The sequence below is a fragment of the Apteryx mantelli genome, chromosome 2, assembly GCF_036417845.1.
Source record: "Apteryx mantelli isolate bAptMan1 chromosome 2, bAptMan1.hap1, whole genome shotgun sequence".
NCBI classification, from domain to species: domain Eukaryota; kingdom Metazoa; phylum Chordata; class Aves; order Apterygiformes; family Apterygidae; genus Apteryx; species Apteryx mantelli.
In genome coordinates, this window is record NC_089979.1 from 32,081,431 (window position 1) to 32,096,133 (window position 14,703).

Sequence of the window (14,703 nt, forward strand, 5' to 3'; positions counted from 1 at the left end):
AAATTCTGCGCTAATTGGGATCCTTCTTCAACTGAAACTGAAAAGCCTTTTGAAAACAGTGCCTGGTTGGTAGCAGGGAGGAAAACTGAGAAACTCGAGAGAACATACATTTTTTAGTCCTCAGCGCTCACACTGCAAGAGAGACATTGTGGATGTTCTCTTTCCCAATTCTTCATATTAAAGATGAAAAGACCCTCTGTATTAGATCATCTAGTTGATTCCTCTTCGAGGGCTGGATTATTTCCCCAGACTGAGACACTGAACTGAGAAGAGAAAGTAGCCTTTAAATTAGTAAGGGGGGATTAAGGCCCAGATCCTCCAAAGAATTTAACACCGAACTCCTACAGAAATAAGTGGGTACATTAAGAAGCTGAATTACGTACACGATTATTATGAAGACATCTCTGTAAATACCATCTGGTATATGAGAAATCAGAGGAAGCGAGACTTAGGTCCTCAGTGATATTTCATTACCTAGTTCCTGTTTAGGCACTGACATCTTTTGTTGCCTTTTTTCTTATGCGGCAGAGAGACTTGTTTTGTTTTCTTAATGCTCATTATTTCTTTGAACCTCGCTGATCATCCTGTCTGTTGTATTCTGTGCCCTGCATGATAAGGCTCCAAACACAGCTGTATCTAGTACATAGCTGCTACGGTGCACCATGATTTCCAGCTATGTTGCACACCACTGTAAACACCCCCCTTATAAAATCTGGTTCACTGGAACACGCAAAGCTGCTAGCTGCCAGGGAATGTTCTTTAATGAGGGTAAGGAGTACTTGAACACATCTACGACTTGGCAACTCTTCCTGCTTTTTATAAGCTACTATACACTTCAGAGAGAAAATATCTTAGAGGCTACTTTTTAATGGGACAAGTTTACTTAAGAGCTGAGTGGATCTGGTGCCAGTAGTTCTGTTTTGTTCTAGCTTAATATTAGCCTTGTCAAAGTTCTTATAGTGTCTCCTGGGTTTTTCTGTACTGCATACCATATAAAGCTCGTTTTGGGAGCCAAGAATTTTGGCTGGAATACATATTATAGTGGTCTCATTATATATATTTTTTAAGTGTATCAGAGGTGGCCCCATATTAAAGATCCATGGAGTAAGGATGACTTTTTTTTTTCTCCCTTCTAGTTTTCCCTTAGCCCATACCGCAGACACTGGATCCAGAATTTGAGCCAACCCAAGTTTGAGGGTTATTTGGGATCCAAGGTCCTGGTTTGGCCTGTTATAAGAATTGGTGTAATCAGCACACTTTTTTAGATGAGGCTTTGGATTTTGAAAATCATCAGGCTTAGGTGTTTTTTCAGTTTGGGCCCAGACTAGTAACAACTCAACTCAAAGATTCCTTACTCATCCTGCTGACACAAGTGTTCATTCAAAGGCAACTTACCACAATGCACATGGCGCATCCCACCTAGCCTCTTTTAGGAGCCAGTGTATTTCATGGCTGCTTAGCTTTCATCCTGAGAGGCATCATTAGGGGGTGGACTTGGCAATGTTTTCACATCAGAGGGCATCCAGCCCATCTTTTGTAGAGTGTTTGCGGTAGAAGCTGGATCCTGTTCTGGCTGCACAAAGGAAAAAGGGAGCTGCTGTAACAAGGCTACACTTTGTTGGGGACAACCCTGGCTGCTACAGAAATGATGGAGGGGAGGTGTTGAGATGTGGGTGAGATTTATTAAAGTTACATTTGAGATCTAAGTAGCCTCTATGTCAGGCTTATACAAACACGACAAAGAATGATTTTTAGTCCCTTTTTGCCTATTCTTCTATGCTGGGGTTTTAAATTTAGTATGATTCCATTACCTGAGAAGCAACTGTATGAAGCCATAAACTGCAGTGTTGGCCTCCTGACAAAAATACTATGGCAGAGTCAGATGTAGCTTTACGTGCACCGAAGAGCAGCAGTGCGACTTTGCCTTGTTTTTAACATGGGATTGGTGGTGCTACCATGGGATGGGTGAAAGGCCTTATCATACCCTCCTGCCCTGCCACAGCTCCCACAGAAATCTGTGGGAAAGTCCAGCCTGTCTCCCACATGATTATTTATCTGGAAAAGGGCCAACATTAGACTGTTTAACAGTGTTCAGGCCTTCAGACTATGCTTGGTTTCAGATTGTCCAGAACTGTTCCTGAAAAAGGTGAATATTTAGCGGGCATGAATCTGTGTGAAGAAGGCTGTCTTAATGTGAACATAAATGGAAGGTGAACTTCCAGCTAGACACAGTTACTGCTGTATATTAATCTGAATACTTAACATTTTTGATGTAATTTTTGCTATCTGAAGGGTGGTGATGAACAAGGCTATTTAGCTTTGTAGTTTGCAGGAGATCTGCTTATCTTCCTTTACAGGATTTGGGTGAAAAACCACACTCAGTGGCATAGTTGTCTACAAAAATGAACTAATGGGCCTTTTCAGCCTTAATCTTCAGAGATGCTGTTTCCTCCAAATTTTTTAATGTTAAAGTTCACGCAAAATTTAAAATTTAATATAAAGTGATTTCAGTTTTCAAATTTGAATAATGTCTCTTAGGAAAAAAGTCACATGTAAACCATGTATTAGTATTAATATAAATATTCTTGTAAGACAGAAAGAGGAAGACTATATGGGAATAATAGGGGCTTGCAAGGGAGCCACAGTCCTGTTTCAGGTCTGCCCCTTTTCATTATATTGCTTTGGTCAAACCAATTTATTTCTCATTTTTCTCAGTTACAAAAGGCAAAATAGTGCCTATATGTTTCAAGTGGCCTTTAGCTTCTGTTATCTTTGTATAGTATTGTCAGGTTCTTAAATGAAAGGCCTTATGTAAGGGCAAAATTTCTTGTGAATGCTAGAAGCTGATTTTTGACCTACTTTAATGACAACTGTTTAGGGAGGTTACTATCTGAAGATACCACATCAGTTAAGGCAACTTTAATTATCTAGATTGGTAAAACTGTATAAAGGTGCCCAAGATTCTGGTTGCCTTGCTGTTTATTTTTAGAGTGGAATCTGAGCAAATAAAATAAATTACTCTTCCCATACTACAGTAAATACCAGCAGACATGACCCTTCCTCCAACCTAAAATAAGCCTTTCCCACCATTAGCTATTCTTTTTCCTAAAATGTCTAGGATGAGAGATGGAGCTGGCACTGTGCCCTCAAGGGTAAGAGCTGCTGCCTTACACAGAGCAGTGGATGAGAAAGCACTGGTAGCTGGCTGAGAGGGATCTCACAGAGACCTTGCCAGCAGGACCCTCCTTCGATAGGAAGGACTAGAGGCTGAGCAATACCTTACTGCTCACCTACTGCACTTGGAAGTGTATTGGTAGTCGCTGCAGTTCTCAGAACAAAATATATAGAATAGAAGCTTAAATACAGAAAAATAACAACAAGGATAGTGAAAAAGAGCCAATGAACTCTCCCACTGAAATCCTTGGAGAAGCTTGTAAATACTATAATGTTTACACAGGGCCTGTATATTTGTACAAATACCTTTCCATGAGTGTGAAATGTTTTACACTAGAAAATTTTCAGGCTCTGAGAACTGATACTTGCTGATACATCCAAAGACTGCAAGCTCAGCTTTGGTCTGAATTCTCTCCATCCCTCCATTTTTTTGTGAACGACTTAAACTGGATTTTTCCCCCTTGAAATACACAAAATTTAAATAACATGTTCTACCAAGATTATATGTAGATCATGATCACTGTTGGCCAGAGGAAAACATTTTGAATTTACAAATGTGAATGCAAATGTTATGCTCTAAATTCTCAGATAGATGCAGCTTTGTGACCTGCTCTATTATAGCTCAGAAGTGGTGACAAAAAAAATGGTTTTTCTGTCGTGAGATTTTTAAAGGAAACAGCCTTAAAAAAATTTGAAAGACTGGTTTGGTGCAGTTGGTGGAAAACCTTAGGAAGAGAGTTTGGGGGCACCAACAGGCAGAACAAATATAATGAGTGAGTTTTAAAGCAGTTAGCCTAGTTTAGTTCCCGTCACAAGGCAGGTCTCCTCCCTGTTTAAAGCAAAGTCCCGGTTAGAGTGCGAATGGGACCGTAATGTGGTTGGCAAGACTGATGCAAGCGTTGGGCATGTTGTGACAAAGGATGGGAACTTAATGTGAGGTGGTGGTTCTTGCTTTAAGGCGCATGGTGAGTCAGCCGTTGCATGTCAGTGTGCCATTAGTCAGCGTAAGACAGAATCTTTTTGGATCATGGAGAATTCTTTCCACAAATGTCTCAGTTACCGCTGCAGCTTGCTTGATGTTCAGGGAGGATGACAAATCCACACCAACTTTTGATGTGTTTTCCATTTCTGGGGAATCCTGTGCAACTGAAAGAAGTGACTTTGCACACTTTCCACAGAGGGAAATGCACTGTAGCGGCATATGGAACTAATAACTTGTATTTCAGACTTAACTGACTGACAGTGAATGAGCCAGTCCAACCTCCTATAGGCCCATGTGTCAAACATGCACACAGCCACTTTCAGCTGCGGGAAACTCAGCACGGCTTCTGCTGTCCCAGCAAGAAGGAGATTCCCTTTTGGCTCACCTGAGAGGACAGGCTACCTGTGGCCTGTATGGGCCCCAGTGCAGCTTTCAGATGTGGTAGCATGCAGGTGGAGCACGCGCGCGCACACACACGCATGCATGCAGAGCGTGGCCAGCCGCTGGATGGGGTATTCCACTAATTGGTTAAGTCTGCTCTGGTGTCTGGCCTCCAGCTGGCAGATACTGACACTTTCCACTTAAAAACAGCCAAGCCCACCGGAAATCCAGCTGTGCCGGTGGAACGGCTAATCGCACAAACCCCTTCTCATGAAGTTCAACAACTGTTTGAATTCATTCAAGTAATGGTGGCTCTGACTCAAAGCTTGCTAAAGTCCCCTGGGAGACTTTGTTGGATATTGGAATAATGACATCCACTCGTTTAATAGTTATATTGACATTTCAGTATTCTTGAGTTTCACATAAGGATAGTATCTTTACTATTGCACTTAGGACTACTTCCGAGTTCACCTCAAGCTGAAATTAATTCTCTTTGCTGATGATACTCACATCTAGGCCACTTTTTCTGTTCCTGAGAGTGTTGCTACATCCTCATAAATATTAGTAGTTTGTCATAGGGATTGTCATGATGGAAAGAATTATTTATTTGCAAAAGGGGAAACAGATGGCACAAAATACTTTAATGAATTTTTACACATTTGAGAAATGAAATATCCTTTTCAGAAATAATATCAGTTTTGCAAAGCCATTAAATGCTGTTTCATACAATCACAAGGGAAGCTTGTTCTGCAGTACACTGAATATATGCAGAGCCATAGCAAAAGTGCAGCAAAAAGGGGGCACAGAATGGAGTAGTTTTATGGCAAGCCATAAAGTCATAAGCATAGTTTTATTAGCTGCTGCCATTCGGTAAGTGGATTTGTGACAGTAGGTGAATAGGAGATGAAAGTGGCAGCAGACGGAAAGAGCCTGAGGAGGCTGAAGAGAGTCCTAGTGTTGGAGATAACGAAAGAAAGAAAACAGGTCAGACTCATAAAATCCCCTCCTAGAATTTGGGATATATGTGTGTATATATATATATATATATATAAAAATAAATGTTTCATTATAAATACACTGTCAGGTGCAGATAGATCACCACTTAATTTCCAGAAGAGTGTAGTACTGACACTGATCTTGTTTTTAACTGGGGTGTAAGTACACGCATATCCTTCATTTGTAGTGATGCTTCCTTGCTGTAAGTCATAATCTAGGCAAAAACGCGAATGGTATTTAGAGAGCAGGGGTTTTAGTTAAAGAAAGATTTTTAGTATGAAGAATATATGTAGAAGGCTGTATAATAACTTGCAGTATTTTTTGTAAGTAATTAATTATGGTTCCCAATATGCTTGGGACATAAGGGTGACAAGTGGACTAACTTTGTTTTAGAAATGGGAATGCTGACATTTGAGGGGTTAAATGTCTTTTCTAAGGCAGTTTGTTGTACAGCTAGAAAGAGAAGTGCCTTTGCTTGAAATCCTGGTTATAAGTGTCAAAAATGTCTGTTTACTGGGCTGGGAACAGGAAATAATCTGTATCTCCAGTTACCCAGTGTTATGTTTTAATAACCAGACTACCCTTTTCCATTAGAAAGTGCCTGACTCTTGGAGATACTGAGCTATTTGAAATCCATCTTTTCATACTTTTTTCATCTGTATTACTTTACTTTATTCCTCTTATAGTCTTTTAGGCCTAAATCTCTGTACCTCATTTTGCCTAAAAGGTCATCTGATAAATTGTGGCTGATTATTAAAACATATATTGCTATCACTATCCATTCCCCAAAGCTTTAAAGTCAGCATTTCTAACACTAGTCGGTGCTTTCTTGGATCAGGCAGAGCAGAAAAACTAAGGTGGCTGGTACAGTACATGAGGGTGGAGGCCCTGAATGAAGCTTTTATAAAAATGCTCTCATAGGAGCTTTCCTCTCTTCTTTCCAGTTTGGATTTTTTTTTTTGGCATAGGCTTGCAAGAAACTCATCATGTTATTGCATTTGAACGGCAAGAGCCAGTTTCATATTTTGCAAATTTCCCTTGGAAATTGCTCTGCAGTGATCTATCCAGAGAACATTCATTTCCCCATTTGTTCAATTATGAGCAAGATCATGAGGTATATATTTTAGCGCACAATTTAATTCTCTCACTTTATTCCTGTGGAAGTTCGTTTGGAACGTTTCTTTGAATTTAAATAGCTTGTACTGGTGTGATTTTGAGAAATTACTTTCTTTGCCTCTGGTTGGTTATAATGCCAGAGCAGATGGATTTTACACAGACTTAACATTTTTTTAAGAGAAGATTCTTATGGGCTCAGATAATAATTTGGAGAATGAAAAGATAACTGAATCATTCCCTTTCTGAATACAGTAATAAGTCATATATATGTAAAATTGTCTTGCACGTCAAGATCGGTAATCCATCTTTGTATCTTTCTCTCTGTATACGTTTATACACATTCATAGGTGTATGAGTATTACAGATACAAATGATGATCTGTAAATATGGATGTCTGTTCTGACATATAGTTTGTATATAGGTGTTGAATATTATCAATCATTTGTTTTTTTAGGTAAAATGTGGACTTTTTCTCTACTAGGTCTCTACCTGTGGAGAGAAAATACTGTGTAGCTAGATATAGGGGCATCTTACAGACCCCTCTGGAGAGCGGGAGGGCCTCAAGTATATTCCTGTGCCTAGCATTTTCTACTGATCAACTTTATGCAGTCCTCAGCTCAACACTTAGCATCACAGAGTTGCCCTTTGGTATACAGCACAGCCACAACCCTGAACAGGAATTGGGGGAGAAGTCCAAAGTGATTGTTTCCACCAGCTGGGGAACCGCTAACTACCTATGCTTCTGGGCAGCGGCTTTGTCCCTCCTAGACACTTGTAGCGTTCATACTTGCAGCAGTGATTGCCTGGGCCTTCCAAGAGTTGTGTGCCCATCAGCAACTATAGGTAGTTAGCAACTCCCAGTTAGTGAAAAAACCTGCAGAGAGGCTCAGGATCACTGCACAAAAGTACAGGAGCTGAGAAGGGGGTTGCACTAATAGAAATTTTGAGGTATACTTGAATATAATGACCAGTAGTGACCTTTAGTTCATAATAAAAATTCACAGATTTATAGTCTCTGAAGAGCCTGATAAGCACTGCTTCCCTGGATCCTGCCTTCCTGACAATGTGGGTGACCTTACCAGGAGAATGTTTGCTACCCAGCTCTCTGAGAGCCTGGGTGCTGGAACATCCACTGTTTTTGGGAGATCCCAGGTGAGGGTTTGGATCCCCAAAGGCTGGTGAGAAACAATTTCTAATCTCCCACTTTTCAGCCAAATGTAGTCTCCTGAAGAAAGAAGGACACCAGGTCATGTCTGTTGAACGCCTTCAATGGCCACGGTGCAGTGCTTTGTAGTGGCTTATAGACTTATAGTGCTATCAATATATATGTGAGGTCTGAGAGTAGATGAGTGTTAGACAGCTACTTCTGTGGACTGAGATATTTCTAAACATGCTGCTACTCGTGTGGGGAAATGCATGGTTCTCAATACCAATACCAATTGAATTTAGATGTATTCAGGATGGGTGATAGTAGTGAGCAGGCACTGTGAATAGCTCTGAGTGTTTAGATGCCCATGCTCCACTTAATACTGTTTTACCTGACTAAATCTGTAAATGGCTAGTTACATTTCTGAATTTGTTTTTGGATATGCACTGTGCAAACTAAGTCAAGAACAATGTCCTTTATATTTTTACCTAGACTGTAACAATTCAGCATGTAGAGCACTGAGATATTAGCTTTTAAGCTGTCACTTGAGTAATTCCAGGATACAGATCCACTCAGGTGATCTTTCACCTGCTTACCCCTAGGTTTCATGCACAGCCTAATTGATTTTTTTAAAGCTAAATGCCCTTACACAAACAATTATATCTATACAAAGTGAGGAGGAGCTGCTATTTTTATAGCTTGATAGTATTTTATCCTGACAATGCTGATGGGACAAACCTCATAAGGGATATAGGAACAGAGAAGCAAGCTCTTGGCAGAAAAAAAATAAACATTCCAAAAAATAACAACAAATCCATTACTTTTCCAAAACACAAAGGCTTTGTTATCTGTTTTTTTTTTTTTTGGGGGGGGGGGGTTTGCTTCTTTTTTGTTCTGCAGTTTTTCAAGGCATAGAGAGAGACAGTTTCCCAGGAGATCATGAGACCATGTGGAAATCCATTTGTCTTTTGCATACGGTAGTTGCTAAACATATATAACTTTCAAATCCTCTCTGGGAAACAAGTGACAGAGACATTCAGCTAACCCAAACAACACATTTCGCAATAAGTGCTGTACTGGCCAAAGGCCTTTAGACTGAGTAGCTAAATGTCCCCTCGTTTAAGGATATTGAGGGAACCAGGACCAGTGGATGCTGGGAAGCTTGTCTACTTACAGTCAATATAAATATTTGTAGATATACTGAACAGAGACTGAACTCTGCCAAACTTTTGGCTCCTATTTAACCAGAAGAATTTCTCCCTTGATTTAGTGTTCAGCTAAAAAAAAGAGATAGTGAGGAGTCTTAGACCTTGTCTGCCATGCAAAGTTCCACTGAAAATTGATTTTAAATAGATCTAATTAACCTAAAGCACATCACATACACTGATATCAATTTACACTGTGCGTTTACTGATTTTAATTTAATTTAAAATCAATTTAAATGTGTCTATTTCAGGGGTTAGCACTGAGTGGGACAAATCAATTTTAAAGTTAATTTAAAGTGGTGTCCTTTTCTAGCATAACTTGGTTTTTTAGAGATTTTAATTTCCATATATTCATCTCAGTGGGTATTCTGTGAGCATACTTAAAGAATCTTTTTTTCCCACAGAAATCAATGGCAAAACTCTGACTGAATTCAATCATCAGCACATGATTAGCCCTTCTGTAGTACATATATACTATTCTGCTGTATAGTGAGATCAATATTGGCATGTAGGTTTTGTAAAAGCCTTTTCATAGTTGGCTTTTACCAAATGGCTTGCTTAAAAGAAAATTGGTGGACCTCTGACCAGTATGTAGAAATTTTTTTATTTTTATTTTTTAAAAGAATTTGGATTTAAATGTAAGCAACTTCCTGCAATGTTGTGAGTTTTTTCACAATGGGATTTCTCTGAAGATGCTAGAGAAAAAGAAAGCTAACATTAATAAACTATATTTATAATGTACAGGTCTTAACAGCAGTATGGTTGGTTCTGTACTGGAATGGCTTTATGAAAGAAATGTGTTTAGTTTTTCTGTCCAAGTAAAGTGTATTAAAAAAAAAAACAACTCCAAGTCTTAGAAAACTCTTGAATAGAAGATACTAGAACTGAATCGTTCTAATAATTGATGGCTTTTATAACACAGGTAAGTAGTTTTAATGATCTCCAACTTGATAGTGTTCCTTTAAGCTACCCAACCCACCCTTGCAATTGTTCAGAGTTCTGACCGTGCTGCCTAAATGCTCTTGACAAATCACTTCAAACATTATGCAAACCCCCAACGAACTTCTGAGAACTATTTATACAAGATGCAATAGCCAGTCAGGGCAATAAAACAATGGTTTACAAGAAGTCCAAATAAAATTCAGGGCTGGTCTAAGCAAGAAGGCCTGTGGCTAGTCAATAGGTAAACACTCTCAATACAGAAAGAGGAGGACTGGAGCAACAGCTAAAAAAGACAAAGGCGAGTTTGCGGATAAATCCAAGCAAGCAGCACTGCTGCCTGTATTCTTATCCCCCTAGGTCCTTGGACTGCATTTAAGTTAGCATTGTGCTTCTCCTCCCCGCCCTTCTTTAAGTTCTTTTAATCATTTTAAATTTGCATGAAATATAGAGTAAACTACTTTTTAAGAAAAGACAAGTTTTCTTGAACCAAATGTTGTCTAAGGAAACCTCCATGTTATGACTAGATCTGTTATGGTTAGACCCTTAACAATTTATTTCGGTGGGAAAACTTCCATTGAATTTAATAGCAACAGGGCCCGAACTACATTTCCATGAATCATGCCAAGACAGTTTACCATTCAGGGATATTGGCTTCTTACCAAACGAATGTCTCTTATTCAGGTCATAAGGCCGATTTGTTCCCTGTGATACCCAGAGCTGTGGGTGCGCTTCCTGAAAAGAACCCGAAACTTGGATATTGTAACTTTTGTGAAATAGTCTTAATACTCTAACACATTATGCTACTGTAGTGAATTACATTTTAGGAAAAAGTGTTCTCACACATCCTATAAAATAAAAATTGATGCTAGAACTATTTTAGTAGTGTGACTACCACCCTGCATCTCTCCTTGAGGTGAATCTAATCATGTGAGAAAGATCTACAAGATACAATCAAAACGTAAGTACCTGTGGTTATTTCATATAAAAAGGCATTTTCAAAATGGTAAATGAAATGCCTTGCTTGAAATTCAGTTTGCATTGTGAAACTAAGGGATTTATTGCAGCAGGAGTGCGCAGCAGTGACGGTGCTCACGGGCTGAGCAAAGAGCGCTCGGGGAGCCTTTGAGAACTCGGGGGTCGTAGTTGCATGAGAAGGGACCTGCTGGTGGTGGGGGCTTTGCCCAGGAGGGGCAAGTGCCTGGGCACAGCATCCATTTACCAGCCCCTAGGGAGCACAGCGAGCCAGAGGACTGCAAACACAAACTGGCAGTAAGCGTGGCCATTGGTGGAGTAGTGCACCTACAGGTGCCCAGGGTGGTTTTTAGGCTCCTGTTCACTGTTCATGCTCTGTTTCTGGCTCTTCTGGGAGCTTCTTCTGCTGTCTTTGAATCTCAGCTGTTGCTGGGCAAAGTTGACCCTGGTAAGGAAGGGTCAAATTTAACTAGTGTGAGGAGGAGAACTATGTAACCATCAGGCCCAGAGTGGTGATCCCAGAGGGCAGCCCTCAGAAGCAGCAGTTTGCATCAAAGGGACAAGAGGCCAGAGACTCTGCTGACGGCAACGTGTGACTCAGCAACAGTGGTGGTGATGTGCCACAGAGCACGGTTGCCAGCACCATTGAAGCAACTACCACAGCACAGCAGAGAGAGAGCTCCCAAGGGATGGGGCAGCTCTGCAGGTCCGGGGCTGCAGGCAGTGCCTGGTGCCTCTCCTTGGGGCTGGAGCAGGGGAAACAATGTCCTTGCCTGTGGGAAATGAGCTCTGGGTGATGAGCTGTGTCACCAAGCTGTGGGAAGAGGTGAGCAGACTGTACAACATAAGACAAGATGGAAGAGATTGACAGCATCTTCACAGAGACTTTCAGAGGCCAGAGCTTGAACACCCAGCTGCACAGAAGGAGGGGCCACCAGAGACTGTGGTAGGTGGTGTGGGGCAGAAAGAGACTCCTAGGATGGGAAAGGCTGGAGGCTTGTGACTTCTGCCAACAGGAAGATGGCTTTTCCACCTTCAGACCTACAATTTTAGAATATGTTCAGTGCTCTGGTAACACACAAGGAGGAGAAAGCCATGCCTGGGGTAGAAAGCCATGCCTGGGGAAGCATCTGAACTAGCAAAGCCTGAAGCATGCAGCAGCACCAAGAGGAAGCAGCAAACGGTAGCCAAGGGGGACTTCCTCCTGTGGGAGATGGAGGCCCTCGTCTGCCAACCTGACCTGCTGTCTATGAAGGTTTTCTGCTGGCTGGTGGCTCTGATCTGGGAGGCTGTGGAGAGACCATCGAGGATTGTCTGGCCCTTGGACTGCTACTTCCTGCTGCTTATCCATGTGGACACCAGCACCACTGCCAGGGAAGACCTTAAGTGTATCAAGAGTGACTACAAGTCTCTGGGGATGAGGGTCAAGGACATGAGGGCTCAGATGATGTTCTCAATCCTGCTGATGCAGGAGAAAAGCTTGGGGAGGAACAGACAGATCCTGTGGGTCAGCAAGTGGTTGTACAGCTGGAGTGGTCGACATGAATTTGGCTTTTACAACCATGGGACCCCAGTTAAGGACTGTTAGGGAGAGATGGGATCCATGTGGCAGAGTGGGGGGAAAATCATCTTTGCTAACAGGTTGGCCAAGATGAGGAGGAGATTTTTGAATTAGGAAGAATGGGAAAGGGAGATTACAACTCACAATTAAGTGCGGTAGTGGTGGAGAGAGGTCAAAAGTAAAGGGTGCAGTGTGACAGGAACAAGAGGCTTCAGGAATGGTAAAACAGGGCAAAATGACACCTGCCTCAAGTGTATGTACACAAATGCTTGCATTTAGGGAAAGAAGCAGGAGGAACTAGAGCTCTGGATGCAATGACAGAACTGCAGCATTGTTGGAATAACTGACACGTGGTGGGACAGCTTGCATGACTGGAGTGCTGCGATGGACGGATACAAGAACTTCAGGAAAGATGGAGATGCCCCTTTCTGTATGAAGGAGCAGCTAAGACTCATGGAGCTCTTCATGGGATGGAAGGTTGTGGTTGTGAATTTGTGAGTCAGAAGAGAAGCCAGCGAGGGTGACATTGTAGTTGGAGTTTGTTACAGACTGCCCTACTGGGGTGAGGAAATGGACAAACCCTTCTTTAAACAACTTGAGGAAGTCTTTGGATCACAGATCCTCATTTTCAAGGGGGACTTTAGCCTCCCTGATGTTTGCTGGAAAAGCAACATGGAGGGATGCAAGCAGTCAAGGAGGTTTCTGCAGGGTATCCAGGATAATTTCTTGATACAGATACTGCATGGGCCAACAGGGAGTGATGTACAGCTGGATCTGCTCTTCACTATTAAGAAAAACTGGTTGGAGTAGTGATCATCAATAGTATCATTGACAGCAATGACCATGAAATAGTGGAGTTCAAGATCCTGAGGGGAGTGAGGAAGAAGAGTAGCAGAGTACAGACCCTGGACTTCAAGAGAATATGTCCTGGCTTGTTCAGGAAACTGGAAAGTGGGATTGCATAGGGGAATTCCTGAAGGCGATGCTTTTTTCCCCCTCTCCCTAAAGCAATATTATTTTTTACAGCAATAGACAGAGTAATTGAAAGAAACACTACTGACAATGAGCAGTGAATCAGCACCAGTCCTTAGTGTGTTGTTCTTACGTCTGAAAAAGCTGACCTATAGCTACCATAGACAACATGGACACTTTATGGTGATGACAAAACCGAGAACACAGAACTGTACAACAAACTATCTGTTCTTATAGAAATGACTGATTTGAGAAAGCCTAAGGATGTTTCATGGACTTTTGCATAATTTGAACATTCACTTCCCATGCAATAGAGCAAAACTGGAAGGTTATGAAGATGGGAAACCTATGTCCTGATAAGAAATACACTGTAGGAACTGCTGTAGCGTAAAACTGTTTTCACATTACTCTTGCTGATCTTAAAAATCATTCAGGATTTGCACATACTTCAAGTAATGCAGGAAATATCTATTATAATTAATCATGTTTTCACGCTGTATTGACTATGCTAGGTATAGTACTGTTAGTAGTAGTATAGTGAATGGTCTGTGTAGACAAAGCTTAAGGCAAGCAAATTTTAAGTCACTTTAAGTCGGTGACAAAATATGGCTCAGAGAGGTTCATTTATCCATAAGATGGTATTCCAGTCTCTTGAAATGTGAATCCATAATAAGATGGTGCTCCAAATTTTCATTGCCTGCTGTCTGTTTCATATAATGGAGGATGGGTATGACGTGATTCAGTGCATATAAGACTATTCTTTTTCAGGATTCATTTAAAAACATCTCAGCTTAGAAGAAGCAGAAACTTGTTTCACAGCTGTGTAGATGCCATGTTTATGAAGTGCATTGTCTTCTCAGTTCAGTCACTCCTAGACACCTCACAAGACATCACAGTAACTGGCTTGAAAAAATAACCTTGTGTCTCCCAGGAGGGGGGACAATAATTAACAGCATATGGAAATAGTTGCTTTTTTTCCACAGGGATGAAAGGTACATTGGTAAAACAGGATGTGGTCAAATTTATGCTCCAGTTGTCTCTGTCTGTGGTTTGTGTCAGCCCTTGTCTGAACAGGGGATTCTGGTTTATGCTGTGTCCAGATGATAATCAGAATAATTAATGTATTTTTGAAAATAGAAAATATAAAACAAATTTACAACTAGACCAGTTCATTGACCTCAGTGATCAGAATCTGGCCTAATGTAATTCCGTAGAAATTACTGTTGAATTTCGTATTTTATTTTTCATTCCACCC

General features: G+C 41.0%; 1 protein-coding gene across 1 annotated transcript in view; it reads left to right on the forward strand.

The window, feature by feature from the left end:
* LOC106494429 (chloride channel protein D-like) overlaps nucleotides 1-14,703 on the forward strand; it is an 82,849-nt gene that overhangs the window by 47,803 nt on the left and 20,343 nt on the right. The gene's annotated exons all lie outside the window — the stretch shown is intronic.